At 40.5% G+C, this 16,419-nt stretch overlaps 1 protein-coding gene across 3 annotated transcripts in view; it reads right to left on the bottom strand.

Moving 5' to 3' along the window:
• RNF2 (ring finger protein 2) overlaps positions 1 to 15,605 on the bottom strand; it is a 45,869-nt gene extending 30,264 nt beyond the window's left edge. Inside the window, exon 1 of one of the 3 annotated variants that reach the window (XM_032318322.1) lies at positions 15,507 to 15,605. The gene's annotated coding sequence lies outside the window, so the exon portion shown is untranslated. Of the gene's footprint in view, positions 1 to 14,680; positions 14,953 to 15,506 lie in introns of those variants that run through there. The other 2 variants (XM_032318323.1, XM_032318324.1) reach the window with 2 other exon arrangements.
• Positions 15,606 to 16,419: the final 814 nt, after the last annotated feature.

The raw sequence follows: 16,419 nt of genomic DNA, 5'->3' as shown, positions 1-16,419 counted from the left end.
GAACTGTAAGCAACAGGAACCTAATATACCAGCTGAACCCAGATTATCATGAGAAAGTCAATGGCAGAGTGAAAGAAATTGAAAAAAATATGTACAACAGTTTACATGCCCAGTGGAGTACTGGCTTCTGCCAAAAGAAAATTCAACACATCCACAGGAAAAATGGTCTTCCTCGAGAGTAAGTAGTTTTCAAATCTGACTGTGTATAGGTGTCACCTGGAGAACGTTTAAACAATTCAGATCATAAGGTCCCATTTCAGATCAATTCAGTCATTACATCTGGGGCACCTGATATCGTCAGAGAATCAGTCAGGTGGTTTTTATGTACAGCCAGGGTTGAAAACTTGCTATTCTAGCTAAAGATTAGTTTTGTTTTGTTTTTTTAAAGATTTTTATTTATTTATTTGACAGACAGAGATCACAAGTAGGCAGAGAAGCAGGCAGAGAGAGAGAGGAGGAAGCAGGCTCCCGCTTGAGCAGAGAGCCCAATGTGGGGCTCGATCCCAAGACTCTGAGATCATGACCTAAGCCGAAGGCAGAGGCTTTAACCCACTGAGCCACCCAGGCACCTCTAAAGATTAGTTTTTAGCAACCTAAGGAAACCTATGGCATTTCCAAATACTACTAGAAGTTCCTGAAACTGTCCCCAATAAAGATGTGGTTCACTGTTCATTGATAAATGATTAATTTATGTATGTTTTGGAACTTATTTTTTTTAAGATTTTATTTATTTATTTGACAGACAGAGATCACAAGTAGGCAGAGAAGCAGGCAGAGAGAGAGGAAGAAGCAGGCTTCCTGCTAAGCAGAGAGCCTGCTGCGGGGCTCGATCCAAGGACCCTGGGGCTCGATCCAAGGACCCTGGGATCATGACCTGAGCCGAAGGCAGAGGCTTTAACCCACTGAGCCACCCAGGCACCCCGCTAACTTATCTTTGGCAATAAGTTACCCTAAGTAAGAAGTTGCACAAATTCCTAAAGGAAAAACTACTGGATCAAAAGCAAGCAAAATTTTTTTATTCTGACAAATACTTCTAAATTCCTATGCCAATTTACCCTTCTACCAATTAAGGATTAGCAACATTTTTTTTTAAAACCTGCCCAATCTAATAGGTAGGAAACAACATTTCACTGATGTTTTAATCTGCAAGGCTTCAATCATGAGTGATCAAGTGTATTTTATTTTCACTGCTTTACTGACCTTTTTTTTTTGCCTGTCAATTACTACATGTCCATTTCTATTAGTTTTTTAAAAGCTGATCTGAAGATGCATGAACAAAATCCACCAACTGTACATTTTGGAAAATAAAACTTTATTAAATCAACAAAAAAGCTGATTTGCAGGGTGCCTGGGTAGCTCAATCAGTTAAGCGTCTGCCTTCGGCTCAGGTCTGGCATGATCCTGGGGTCCTGGGATGGACCCCCACTTAGTGGGGAGACTACTTCTTCCTCTGTCTGCCCCTGCCTCGTTTGTGCTCTTTCTCTCCCAAATAAATAAGCTGATTTGCAAAAATTTTTTCTGTTAAAGAAATTGACCTTTTGTCTGTCCATGAGTGTTTAATATTTTACCCAGTTTGTTTTTCTGTTCTTTGGCTTTGACTTCTTAAGGTCAGAGATTTTTGTTTTGTTTTGTTTTTTAACCATATTTATCTTTCCCTATATGGCTTCTTTGGAAAGCTAATCCACACTCTAAATCTATACTCTAACATTATAAAAACGTCCACCAGCCACCTAAAGTTTTTTTCTAATATTTTCAGAGTTTCATTTTTTTACATTTAAGAAATCAGAATCTCTGCCCCTTTCCCTGCCACCATGTAACTTACTGGGAACATCATTTATTGTATAGTTTCTCTCTTCTCCACTGATGGAAGTTACCATGCTATCATTTTAACTCATTACAAAGATAAGGAGAAAAAAAATTTAAACATGTGACTATATACACTTATACGTGTGTATATGAAAATTTAAAAATACAGGCTTAACATACTAATAACTTGTTACACTGTCAACAATAAACGTGCTGCCGAACTCAGGTATACAGAATTTACAAATTCCTTAGTAAGGTTATGGAATATGAAAATAAGCATCAGGCACACATCTCTTCCATTTCTTTGCAAAAGCAATACAACTGTCACTAACCAGGCTGACTCTTCCTTAAAAGCTGTGAAGAACAGTTGTCCCTAGCAGTTTTTCCAAAGTCTGTAGGCAGCTTTGCAAAATATTTGTTTCCACTAGGTGGAGACAATTTAATAACAGGAATATTAGTTACTGAAATGAGAGTAGCCCTAAATTTTCTAAAAATATTATCAAATGGTAAAGAAGTTCTACCTCTAAATTCTTGAGTAAACCAGGGCTAGTTACTTTCGCTGAGGATCCAGCTACCTTATTTGTAAATTTAAGAATTTAAAGTAGCATCAAAAGCCCTCTTAACTGGGACGCCTGGGTGGCTCAGGTGGTTAAGCAGCTGCCTTCGGCTCAGGTCATGACCCCACCGTCCTGGGATCGAGTCCCACATCGGGCTCCTTGCTCGGCAGGGAGCCTGCTTCTCCCTCTGCCTCTGCCTGCCATTCTGTCGGCCTGTGCTCGCTCTCTCCCCCTCTCTCTCTCTGATAAATAAATAAAATCTTAAAAAAAAAAAAAGTCCTCTCAACTAGTATATCAAAAAACTTACTTAAAAATGTCTCTAGGGGCGCCTGGGTGGCTCAGTGGGTTAAAGCCTCTGCCTTCGGCTCAGGTTGTGATCCCAGGGTCCTGGGATCTGCTCAGCAGGGAGCCTGCTTCCTCCTCTCTCTCTGTCTGCCTCTCTGCCTACTTGTGATCTCTGTCTGTCAAATAAATAAATAAAATATTTTAAAAAAAAAAAATGTCTCTAACAGTATAGTGCTTAGAGTCCTGTCCTCTTAAACTGAAAAGGTATTCTACCTTTACAACTTCTTTCAACTTGAATACTTCAAACAATCATAACCAGTTTCCTCCAATCTTTTCTTTTTAAAGCAGGTCAAAAGAGACAGACTGTTCACACATCTAGGATTTCAAGTTAAAGCCAAGGTTATCTGCACTTTTTTCCCTTGTCTTAAAGAAAATAGCTGATACCATACTTCTCCACATTCATTTGGTTTGTTTGCACACATACTTTAAACAATGAACTATTTATTTTCTCTTTAACTAGTGTCCTTGGAAGTAGAGGCTATATACTTGGGGGATTTTGTTTCTTTTCCTTTTTTTTTTTTTTTCTCGTGCTATTTTATACTTTTTGCCTCATTTGGTGAAAACCTTCCATTTTTGTTAATTTCTTGAATTCTTAACTGTCCCTCTGTCAAGACATTGCTTACACTGGTACTTTACCTCCTGGTTCTCATCTGCCAGTCTAGATTTTTTAACTCTCCCAAGGATGTCTCAATCTCTGCTTGCCTAAGGGGTTTCCAGTCTACTGCTTCATCCGATTACTTGGATCTAGTAACCTAGATTCAACCTGCCAAACCACTGACTCACTAGTAATTTAGATCTCAGACTTTGGCATAATCTAGGTTCTCAGCTCTGAACACACACCAACTCTATACCACAAACTAACCACATTCTTAGAAAGGGACTTTTAATTCTCCCAGTACCTTAAGACCAAGAGACACAAAGAACACTGATACTTCCCGAGCAAAGCAAAGAAAAAAAAGGTTTTTTTGAGTTCCTAAAGTAGAACAAGGGATGCTACCAACTTCATTTCACATCTCTCCCCAGATTAGAGGAAACTAAACAAAGGAGCATATTAATGTGGCAGCAGTTACCAGCTTATTATTGGGCTGTAGACTATTGTTCTGGGTCAGCAGCACATAGGAGTGGCCCCCCAAAAACATCCGCAGATTTAATGGCACAGACAGATCAGTACTTCTATTTTTTAGAGAGAGATGTCAAACACAACTAAGGCATAAAAGCAAAGCTTAAAAATTTAAATAAGCTTATCACTAATGACAAAGCTAAAAAGTCTAATAACTACTGAGTTTTAGTCCAAAGCCCCATATGCCAGAATAAAAGCTAACTTCTGAAAAGTGGTATAGCAAGGGTGTTATCCTTTCCTGGGAAGAGAAATGTCCATAAAGTGCTGACTCTTGCCAGACACAGAAGTGTTCATAAACACACACATAAGCATTAGCAAATAACAGCGTAGGAAATCACAGCAACACTCCAATGTGTCACTGAAAATACAGTAACAGGGTCTACACTTCTGACAAAGGCATATCTGCTGAAAAATTAAATCTGTGGTAATGACAAAAGAATATGATTAATGAGGATAATAGAGAAAGCCGAAGGCTTATGCCCCCAAATTCTCTTATAACAGCAGCTAGAATAATGGAATAACACTTTCAGAAAGAAAGCAGTGAGGCAATTCAATTCCACAAATACAAAAATATATGAATGCTTTTACCCAGTAATCCCAGTCCTAGGAAATGTTATTAATAATAAACATTTAGGGGTGCCTGGGTGGCTCAGTGGGTTAAGCCGCTGCCTTCAGCTCGGGTCATGATCCCAGCGTCCTGGGATCGAGTCCCGCATCGGGCTCTCTGCTCAGCGGGGAGACTGCTTCCCTCTCTCTCTCTCCCTCTCTGCCTGCCTCTTTGTCTACTTGTGATCTCTGTCTGTCAAATAAGTAAATAAAATCTTTGAAAAAAAATAATAATAAACACTTAGAGGGTTCATCATTTCTCTGAAATTCTGCTTAATCATAACAACCCTATGAAGCAGGTACTATTTTCCTCACCTAATAAATAAGGAAATTGAGCTAAAGTGTAAATTAATAAGCAACTTGCTTAAAGGTCTCACAGTAATAAGTGTCAAAGGCAAGACTCAAATGTAGGTCTATTTGACTAAGGAGGCCATGCCCTTAACCACATCAAAGACTACTGGTACTACTACAATAGCAACATCACCATCAGCAAGGAGACACACTTGCAACATCAACATCAGGAAATTTCCGCAGTCATTAAATGTAACAATTGTTAATAGGATATGCAATGACTAATGATACTCACAAGATAAAATGATGACAGAGGCCACACTGATTTGCATCTGTGCTACAATTATAGCTATATAAAAGTTACGTTCTAAGGTAACACAGTGTTAGGAGTTTGTGGAGGGAGTTTCCATTTTTCAAATCCCAAAATAGTAAGCACAGACTTATAACAGTTTTAAGACAATAAAAGATAAGAACAGAGAAGTGAAGAACCGTGTCTCTGGTATCCCTTTGTCACACAAGGTAGATTTTCTCTTGCAAGAAAAGAAAAACTATTATGTCCCTATGCATATTCAATAGTAGCAGACAGACTGGGATCCAGGAGACCTCGATTCTCATTTTGGGTTCTTGAAACAATTCCAAAAAATAAACGGATTTAGGGGCACCTCGGTGTCTCAGTCATTAAGCATCTGCCTTTGGCTAAAGTCATGGTCCTGGGATTGAGCCACGCACATTGGGCTCCCTACTAGGCCGGAAGAGTGCTTCCTGCCCCATCCCCCCCACCCCAGCTTGTGTTCCTTCTCTCGCTGTGTCTCTGTCAAATAAATAAATAAAATCTTAAAAAAAAAAAAAAAAAGATAAATGGATTTAATCTTTCTTCTGTTCTGGACTTTATCTCTAGGTTTCTACAACTTGCACCAAAAAAAGTTTTAAACTGAAAAAGCAGTCTGGGGTTCCAAAGACCAGGATCTTAGAAGCATGAAAAAGAAATCAGGAGCTCTGAGGACAAAAAGAAGTTTTACAGCTCTGATAAATCTAAAGATTAGCATAGGAGTGCCTGGGTGGATCAGTGGGTTAAGCCTCTGCCTTCTGCTCAGGACATGATCTCAGGGTCCTGGGATCAAGCCCTGCTTCTTCTCTCTGCTCACCAGGGAGCCTGCTTTCCCCTCCTTTCTCTGCCTGCCTACTTGTGATTTCTCTCTCTTTCTCTGTCAAATAAATAAATAAATAATCTTTTTTAAAAGATTAGCATAATCTTTACGTTCATGAAAGCAGCAAAAATTGGCACAGCTCATCAATACTGGAAATCAACATGGTTCTGAGTTAATATATAGATTTAACCTTTTTAGGGGCACCTGGGTGACTCAGTGGGTTAAAGCCTCTGCCTTCAGCTCGGGTCATGATCCCAGGGTCCTAGGATTGAGCCCCGCATCGGGCTCTCTGCTCAGCGGGGAGCCTTCCTCCTCCTCTCTCTTTCTGCCTGCCTCTCCACCTACTTGAGATCTCTGTCTGTCAAATAAATAAATAAAATCTTAAAAAAAAAAAAAAGATTTAACCTCTTATAAAATAAAACATGTTTTAGGTAGTGTACAGATGTATATATCTTATGTCCATTAAGGCAGAATTCCTTATCAGCAATGAAAATATATTTAAATCTGTATATATCAAAATATTTTTTAAAAGCTACTTACTAGCAATTACACTTTGGTAATCTTAATGTGAGTTCAAATAATGTTAAAAAGAGAAAACCATATAATACTATAATAAAAACTTGGGATGGGCGCCTGGGTGGCTCAGTTGGTTGAGCGACTGCCTTCGGCTCCGGTCATGATCCCGGAGTCTTGGGATCGAGTCCCGCATCGGGCTCCCAGCTCCATGGGGAGCCTGCTTCTTCCTCTGACCTTCTCCCCTCTCATACTCTCTCACTCTGTCTCTCTCTCTCTCTCAAATAAATAAATAAAATCCTTAAAAATAAATAAACAAATAAATAGAAAAATAAAAACTTGGGGTATCTGGCTGGTTCAGTCAGTGGAGCATGCAACCTACTGGTTTTTTGGGGTTGTGAGTTCAAGCCCCACACTATGTTGGGAGATTACTTAAAAATAAAATCTTTAAGAAAAAAGATGTAAGTAGCTAAAATAGTGAAATCACCCGTTCCTAAGCAAAACTGATTCTATATTATTAAACAATGAACAAAAAAGAAAACTGACATTAATTCAACACAAGATACTGTTTGCAGGCACTTTTTGTACAGCTTTCCCTCTACATCCACTTTTTAACGAAATCCTTTAAGTCCACATTTCTTAACTTTTGAATCCACAACTCCATTAAGAATCTGAAAAAAGTTAGGAACTCTCATGTTGGGGGTGGGAGGCGGGGTGGGATACCATACACAAAACACATGCCCTAAATCTCAGAATAATGGTGCCTTAAAAGAGCCCAGAACTGAAGGCTAAGAACACTTGGCTCCAAAAAAGAATTCCAAAACCTAATAAACAGAAAAACCAGAGATTATCTGCTCTTAATCCTTCTCAGTTTTCATCAGCTATACTGCAACAAAGCTACTGCCAAGGATTAGAGATTGATTCTTGTGAATTTATGGAGACCAAAATATTGCTTGTTTACTTTGATCTGGCTGTCACAATGAATTCTGGACTTTCCTACAACCAACATAAATACAAAGCTAAAAGGAACCCCACGATCCAACCACTGTTAAATCCATCTGAGGTATCATACCATTGTCAAAACGTTACCAGACTGGTTATGGCATAGAAAATGTTTGTGATATCAAAAGAATTTAAAAACACACATAAATTCAGGTCCATAATATAAAATCAGTCTAAACTACATTTTAAACAAAACGAAAACCAAAAGATAAAATTTCCAAAAAGAAATACATCAAAATTTAAGAGGAATTAAAACTGAGTACTGAAAACATGATTTTTAACTTTCTTCTTAAAATGCCCCCAAAAATACACTTAAAAAAATTAAAGTGATGACTGAAACTATATTTAATTTAAAAAAAAATTCAATACATTATCAATTTTCCCATCAGCTCCTAAGCTATTTTTTAAAGGACCAAGAAATATTTAGCATGAGTATTAAAACTAAAAACAATCCATCTAAGAGATGAGTAACATGAAGCACCTGGGGGACTCAGATCAAGATCTCAGATTCCTGAGACAGAGCAGCACATAGGCTCATGCTTAGCCCAGTCAGCTCTCGGAGATTCTCTCACTCTCTGCCCTTCCCCATACGCTCACACATGCGTGTGCTTCTTCTCATTCAAATAATTAATAAATAAAATCTTAAAAAACAAAAAAGAAATGAAAAAGAGCTAGGTTACTGTGTGACACATTTTTCCCCTCACTGGCACACCAATATTGTCTTCTTAATTTTCCTAAATCAATTACTGCAACAGATTATCCAAAAGGTTTCAGAAGAAATTAAACTAGTATTGATTGTCATGTTATCTATACATTTATAGTATTACCTTTCCAAAAGTTATGGAGACTACTGAGAAAAAAAGTATTTCAGGAGGCTACACTGGTAATTTATCACTGGTTAACCCAAACTGGAAATGAGACCTACATTTAAATACAAACATAATCAATTATAATAACATAAGGACAGAGAAACTGAGTCTTAATATTTTAGACAATACTCAACTATCAATGTTCAAGAGTCTTTAACATATTTCATTACTTTATAGCCACATGAGACAACATTCCTGGAGGACAGTACCTCATAAAAATAAAAAAGCTAGAAAAAGGCATCTTTCCACTAATTCAAAGAGGCATGTTTTCTTCACAAATAGGCCAATTAAAATTTTTAAGAACAAGGATAAGAGGGTAAGTTCATTAAAAGTAAACAAGAGATATATTTTCTAATTTTGCTAAGTGTATTGTGAGAAGCAGATATTTTCTGTAATTGATATCATAAAATAACAAATAAGTAAAACAAAACCACTAGAGTAGTTTCCAGTCAAAACAGTAATACAATCTGTTTCCCCTACTCTCCCAGGTCCTTGTCATTTAAGCAATCTACAAAGTGGTAGTTTTGCTCCTAATGTGTAAGTAAAGCTTGGGATATTACTACCTAATGATATAAGGAAGATATCTGACCCTGGTGTAAAGAAATTAATGAGACAGGTCAACCTTAAAATGCAATTATTTAAGGGGGAGAGAATATTATACCATAAACTAGACTTGGGGAAAGGGTTAGGAGACATCCACAACTCCTCCCACACTCCATTCCACCCTAACAACTTTGAAATAAGAAAACTCCCCTGAAAGTAGACACAGAACTATAACCAGGATCTATGCCAGAGATTAATCCATCTCTGTCTCTCTTTCTTCACCTACACGCCATATATTTGCAATGTGCTTTGCTGTTTACAAAACCTTTTACCTACACTACCTCTTATGTCTTTACAAATAATCTGTGAGGTCAGCAAGAGTGGCATTTTTTTTTTAAATAGAAAACAGAAAGGCCAATAATCTTGCTTGTAGTGAAATCAGACCTAGAAACCAAGACTCCTGGCCTTCAGTTCTGAAACTCTTTCCACTATACACAACACTACCCTTTCTGTAATATAGTAAAGCCTCCTATAAAACATTTGGCCAGATTCCAAGACAGCAGTCCCAGACTGAATTGGACTCTATATAGCAAACAGTGTAAATAGTGAAGGTTTAATGCAATTACTGGCATGGAGGCATACATCTTTTTAAAAGTGAAGAATCAGTTGGTTTTAAGTTGATTTAAGTTAATAGTGTGTGTATGGTAGTAGAAACAAACAGAACACTATTCTAAGAGAAGTCAAAATGAAATACTACAGATTTGCATATTTTACAATAGCTAATAGAGACAGTAGTAAGTAACAAATGGAATAGGGGGAAAAAAGGAGACAAAAAATGGATAATTAAAAAGAACAACATAAAAAGAAACTGATCATATTTTTAGGAAATAAAATGAGGAGCCTGTCTTTCTGCCAGAAGTAACTGTGAGACTTTAGATTATTAGCCTATAAAATAATGAGAGGTGTAGAAGAGGATTTTTTTTAGCCATTAAATGAATCCCTGCCAAAATTGCTGGCTCTGGAATAAAAAATCCAAACTCCTATTTCTAGATCAGCTGCTGGTACTATACAGGTTAAGTTAACCAATTATTTTAATCTTTCAACTCTCACATCTATAAAATCAAAAAACGCTCTACTCAAAACTACTTTCTAATGACCTTGGAAGGAAGAAACAATGTCTGCAAAGTAATAATCCACATTTTAATTCCCATCATCTACTGCAAAAACAAAATTTCTCAAACATCTTCTATGTTACAGCACAAGGCTAGGCTAAAAGTGTGGAGAAAGTGATAGCTTTACAATCTAAATCAATACGGCACACAGAAATGCTTAACTAGTAATGATTCTGACTACATAACAATATTGTGGTATCTCCGGTAAAGAGCTTTCATAGTTGAGCTGAACACAGCAGAGAGAATAAAGTTGGATTTGATCAAGATACAAAATAAAAATAGTAGTCATTAAGTTTAACAAGGCAAAGAGGCAAGTAGGTTGCAAGGTCCTTTGGGTTCTCAAAGCACATCACTCGTCTGTTATTGCATTTAACACACTGTAAGATGGTTTATTTGTCATCCCTACTTAGACTCTAAATTCCTTAAGGACAGAGACCTTGTTCAATACATTTTCTACCCCTAACCCCTTGAATAGGGTCTGGCACACAGAAGAAAATCAACACATGTTTTTTGAACAGGCAAGGTAAGGACAAAAATCCCTACTTAAATTATTGTACTTTAACCTACACTATTTTGTGCCGATCATTTACTCACTCTCTCAACTCCAAAACCACCATTCTAGATACCGCACTTTGGCGCTGGGGCTGAGACTGCACAATTTTATTTCACGTACTCTTTCTTCTGCCAGCTCTCCCTGTTAGGCTTCAACAGTGGAGGCAGTAAAAGGAAAACTGGAAAGCAAAAAGAGGGGTGAAAGGACTTGCTTCCAGTTCCTGGCAGCAGCAGCAACTGCAACCCCTCACCCTGGCAGAAACAAAAGTTTTTAGTCTCCAGCGACTCTGGGTACTTTTAGGTACTTGCAGAAACTGATCAGCAGCTGAATGGTGACCTCCTCAAAGGTTCAGAACCAGGCCAATGGACTCTTTTTTTCTGAGCTCTTAGGTCAATTACACTGTAATGTTCTCTTTTTGCTCTTAAAACCATCCAACCAACTCCCCACATTAAAACTCCTCTGCTGAAATTCTTACTCAAGTTACTGTTTTCTCTACTAGGACTAATACACTATCAAACAGCTCTCCTTTTAGAGATCTTGCACCTTCACTGAAAAGTTAAGAAAATTTGGTATTATTCCTATAGATAAAATCTATTTTATAAAGGATAACTCAAAACCCTTTAGATTTGTCTGCTAAGGAGTGCCTGGCTGGCTCAGTTGGTGGAGCACGCAACTCCTGATCTCAGGACTGAGTTCAAATCCCATCTTGGGTATAGAGATTACTTAAAAATCTTTTAAAAATTTGTTGAGGTGCACCACAAAAATCAGTCCACTTTTGTGTTTTAAACTATCCAACTTGGAAAGAAAAAAAGAAAGGAAATGAGAATTATTTAAATAGCACAAGGTATTCTAAGCACACACAACCATCTCCCTTTACTAGAGCTCATATCCTACAGAAAATATGAGATGGTAAAAGCTCACCTGCCGCTCTTCAAAGGTCTCAGCTCGCAGAAACGTCTACTCACATAAGCATGACCATGCTGAATGTGATTCTTACATTTAAATACATTTTTGGAGGGGCACCTGGCTGGTAGAGTTGGTGGAGCATGCGACTCTGGACCTTGTGGACGAGTTCAAGCCCCAAACTAGGCACAAAGTTTACTCTAAAAAGAAAATAAAGGACACCTGGGTGGCTCAGTTGGTTGAGCAACTGCCTTCAGCTCAGGTCATGATCCTGGAGTCCCCAGATCAGTTCGGGATCAGTTCTCATCAGGCTCCCTACTCAAGCAGGGGGTCTGCTTATCCCTCTGACTGTCCCCCTCTAGTGCTTGCCCTCTCTCATTTTCTCTCTCTCTCTCAAATAAATAAATAGAACCTTTAAAATAAAAAAATTAAAAAGTAAATAAAGATTTTAAAAATTTAAAAAAGGGGCGCCTGGGTGGCTCAGTGGGTTAAGCCGCTGCCTTCGGCTCAGGTCATGATCTCAGGGTCCTGGGATCGAGTCCCGCATCGGGCTCTCTGCTCAGCAGGGAGCCTGCTTCCTTCTCTCTCTCTCTCTCTCTCTGCCTGCCTCTCAGTGTACTTGTAATTTCTCTGTCAAATAAATAAATAAAATCATTAAAAATATATATATATTAAAAAAAATACATATTGCATTGTTCAATATGGCCCCAAATGCAATAGAAAGCTGTTTCTTTTGTTGAACACTAATCTTTTCCAACACTAAAGGTAATCTAGATTTATTGGCATATTGTTCTCCCCTCCTAAGGGATTTTCAAGAAATCATTTTCTTTTTTTTACCACGTGTGACTTTCACTTTATGCATCAACTTTAGAATCTAACCTCTTCATAAAATGCAACGGCACTCTGTAGCATAGTAACAAAAAGAAATCCCCCTTGCAGGAGAGTCCATAATCAACACATCTGTTGAAAATCAATGACCAAAATGCTCTGATAGCTTTCATATGGTCTGTTACTTAATAAAATAGCCTCATTAGACAATTTAATCTAAGGCGAGCTACAAAAATAATCTTTCATTATTGTACCTAACAAACTTATATTTTTAATTATGACAAAATGGAAGATACGGAGAAGCAGCAAACACACTGTTAATCCATTTCCAAATGAAATGGGAGAAAGCAAATGCGAACAACAGGAATCCTTCCTGTAATTTTTAGTAATGTACACAGCTGAGCTTCCAACATAGAGTATCACTAGGCCCAGACGTACTAGCCCACTTCACCTGCCTATAACATCTGTAAGGCAAAAGAGAAGTGAAAAGAATTTTAAACTTGAAAATCCAATGCCAATTCTACTGGAGTTCCTCCAAGTAGCATAAAAATGGAGAGTGGGCCACCTACTTCCCTTACCACCTACATCTATAAAGTCAGGGACTCATTACCTAGCTCCTGCTACCGATGTAAAAATACTAACACCACCTTCTCTTTATGTGCCAAGAGTTGTATTACCATAGTCAGTATGTCCATGTAAAATCAACCAAGCTCTATTCCTTTCAACAAGAAATACCCAAGGACCCATCTGACACATTACATGGAAACCTAGGGATGAAGGGGATAAATAGGATATCTTGACCTACAGAGAGGAAAAGGACAGGGCAAATGTTATTGTACCTCTGCACCGCCCCCCCCATTATATGGGGATCTGTTCAATTAAATGCAAAAAAAATTCAGTTAGTTACTATGATAACTAGGATTTCAGAGAAATGGGGAAAAAATGAAATTGAATAATGTGTCTAATAAAAAGGCCTTCACACCAAGTGTAATAAACACTCAATGTAGATCTGTATGTGGGCAGAACATACATAATCCGACAGTATTTTTCCTTTTCTAAAAATGGCAAACCGTGATGCATTGTTTAGTTTCCCCAGACTTAATAAATGAGTTGCCACAAAATTATGAGTGCTTTAAGTCATACTAAAAATGTGTCCATAACTTTAATAAAGTACATTTTCATGTTAACTCACTTCTCTTGGTGGAAGGAATTATGCTTCTTTGCTTAATGTACAGAAATGAAACTGTCACTGAAACATCTGGTTATATATTATTCATTAGACATAAATCACCTTTACTCCAAAGACCACATAATAAAAACACAAATCATGAATAAATCAGAGAATGACCTCACACTACACACTAAAGGTCAATAATACAAAAATGAAATTCCTAAGATATTTGCTGACCTGCTCTATACAGTATTTCTATCCACACAAACCTAGGAACTAGCTGAGTGCTCAATACAGGCAGAGAAAAACTCAAAATTCTCAAAATGTCTCAGTATTTTGAATGTGTGCATTGTCTACATAATATTAGTGGCTCTAATTTGAAAATTTTCAGTGCAGCACATATGAGGACCACAAGCATATTTTTAAAATACTCAGGCTAGCCTATTCAGGCACTTCTCCTTCATAAATTCTCCAAATCACTCTCATACATACTATAATTAACCTCAAGGAGGATTCCACAAGTGTACCTGAAGGAAATAACTCAAATCTTCAGAAAAAGTAAGGGGCCATATTTGCTGTGCTATCGCTGGAAAATGGAGTCTTATAAAACCACCCATCATTTTACTTTGAACACGTTAAATGTACAATCCAGATTTTAAAAGATACCTGTTGATTGTGACAAGTATAAATTCCGGGGGGGGGGGGGAAGAATCACCAAAAATCTTATTGCTGCCATTTAAATTCTTTGTAAATCAAAGGGTCAAATATTTACTGTAAGAAGCCTGATCTGACACCAATCTAAGTTATTAAAAAATTCAACAACTATACCCCAATGCAAAAAGGGGAAAGTAGATTACCTACCAATTACACTAAGTATTCCAGCTTATCGTCTTGGAACTCACCAAAAGTAGATTATGTAATGCAAATCACTCAGACATGAGTTTTAAACATAATGCTCAGTCTAAAACATCCAACCCACGTCTCAATTTTTTTTTTTAATTTTTAAAAGTAAAGCGTATTACCAAAACACTGAATGCAAACCTATCCTGTTACAGCAAATTTCTTCAGACACCTCAAGGAAACCTAACATTTTCAAGCCACTTTACCCCTTAAAGGCACACATTCTCTCAAACTTTCTGACAGCCATGCAGTATATACCCCAAAAAGGTCTGAAGACGGGAAGACCATAAAGGTCTCAGCGGGCGGATAATCGGAATGAACCTCGGAAGTTTCAAAGACCAATTTTTACTAACAGTATCTCCGGGAGCAAGGAAGCTACTTCCAGAGGAGGCAAAGTATCTTGACAACCAGGTCTACGGTTCCCTGGCGACACCCAATACCGAAGATCTCGGCGTCAACGACAGGGTTCAAAACGCGAGGCTTCCATCAGAAACAAACCAAGACACCCCCTCCCCCCACGACTCCTCCGGGGCAACCTCGCGGTTTCAGAGAGCAGCAACAGATACTCGCGGGCAGGCAGGCGGCACTCCAGGAATGTTTTAACCCGGGGGGGCTCTCCCCGCAGCCCACAAGGAACCCCGACGCCGAGGAGCGCCTCCACCAGCGAACCCAGACTCCAGCCCCGCGGGGGGAAAAGGGGGCATTCCGCACAAAGCGCCCCTACCCCACCCCCACGGTGTAGACACAGACTGCCGGGCAGCGAGGGGGAAGCCCGGAGGAAAAACCCCGCAGCCCACGCGGCTGGCCTCGGAGAGGCCCCGCAGAGAGGCTGGAGCCCCCGCCCCGAGAGGCGAAGGGGCCGCAGAGTGGCCCGGGCCTCCGCGGAGGAGCGGACCGCAAGGGGTTCCCAACGAAGGAAGGAATTCAATCCCTGAGCTTCGCCCACGGGGTCCTCCGCAAGCCGGACCCTTGAAGAACGGGAACAATGAGAAGCTGCCTCCCCCCACCATCCCCGCCCCGAGAGCGGCCGGGGGCGGCGGCGCCATCTCCCCTCACACCCCCGCGGGCAACACACCCCCGGCCCCCGGGCCGCCGTCAGCCGCCCGCAGCCCCGCCGAGCCGACGCGCGTCCCGGCCCGCAGTTCCCGCGCCCTTCGCCTTCTCGCCCGCCCCACTCACCGGCTCCTGCCCCAGCCCGGGACTCAGCTGGCCGCGGCCAGACCGAGACTCAGGTACAAGCCGCCGCGGCCGCCGGCGCCGCCGCACAATATGGCGAGCCTCGGCTTCCGCAATGGAGCTCGGGAAATACAACAGGGGCCGCTCAATATTCATGAGAGACTGAGGGGAAGCCGGCTCGGCCGGCGCTGCGGGGAGGGCGGGAAGGAGCGAGCCAGCGAGGGGGCGGAGGCGCGGGACGCGGACGTACACCGCGCGGGGAGGCCCGCGGCGCGAGGGGAGGGGGCGCCGCCGCGTGCTGGCCTGGGGGCGCGAGCCGCCCCTCCCCGGGCCGGCCGGCCCCGCCCCTCGGCGCCCTCGGCGGGGTCGACGCAGCCCCTGGGCAACGCCCGGATGTCGACGGCGCGGCCTCGTTCTCGAGCTTCAGGCTGCTGGAGCTTTCTGCCCCCGCTTCGGCCCACCCATTACACCTCGTCGGCCGGCATTTAGGGTTTGGGCTGGGAGTTGTGCTGTCTGTGACTGCCTCCCGTTCTTCCTCCCATCCCACCCGGCAGACGTCCTCGTTAGGCATTCAGCCCTAGAACTTCACCTGAACTTCGGCTGCCTGCCTCCCCGTTCAACAGACACACACTTACCATCCTGGCAGAGTGACCCTACAACGTCTAATTATTACAGGGTAAATGACCTTCTATTCTAGAAGTACATTGTTGGACGTCTGTAAGTATTCCGATCGTTTTCATCAGCTCTATTACACCTTGCTGTTTTCTTCCTTCTTGGCCCCTTCCAGTATTATCTTCTGAACATGAGAATATGAGAAGTAATAGATTAAGTAGATGTAATCATCACCTAAAACACAACCAATTAGCCAAAAAAATTAATGTGAAATGCGTACAAATTAAGCGATACACTGAAGAAG

The sequence above is a fragment of the Mustela erminea genome, chromosome 17 (assembly GCF_009829155.1).
Source record: "Mustela erminea isolate mMusErm1 chromosome 17, mMusErm1.Pri, whole genome shotgun sequence".
Lineage (NCBI taxonomy): Eukaryota > Metazoa > Chordata > Mammalia > Carnivora > Mustelidae > Mustela > Mustela erminea.
The sequence above is the reverse complement of the archived record's forward strand: the minus strand, read 5'-3'. Positions and strand labels throughout refer to the sequence as shown.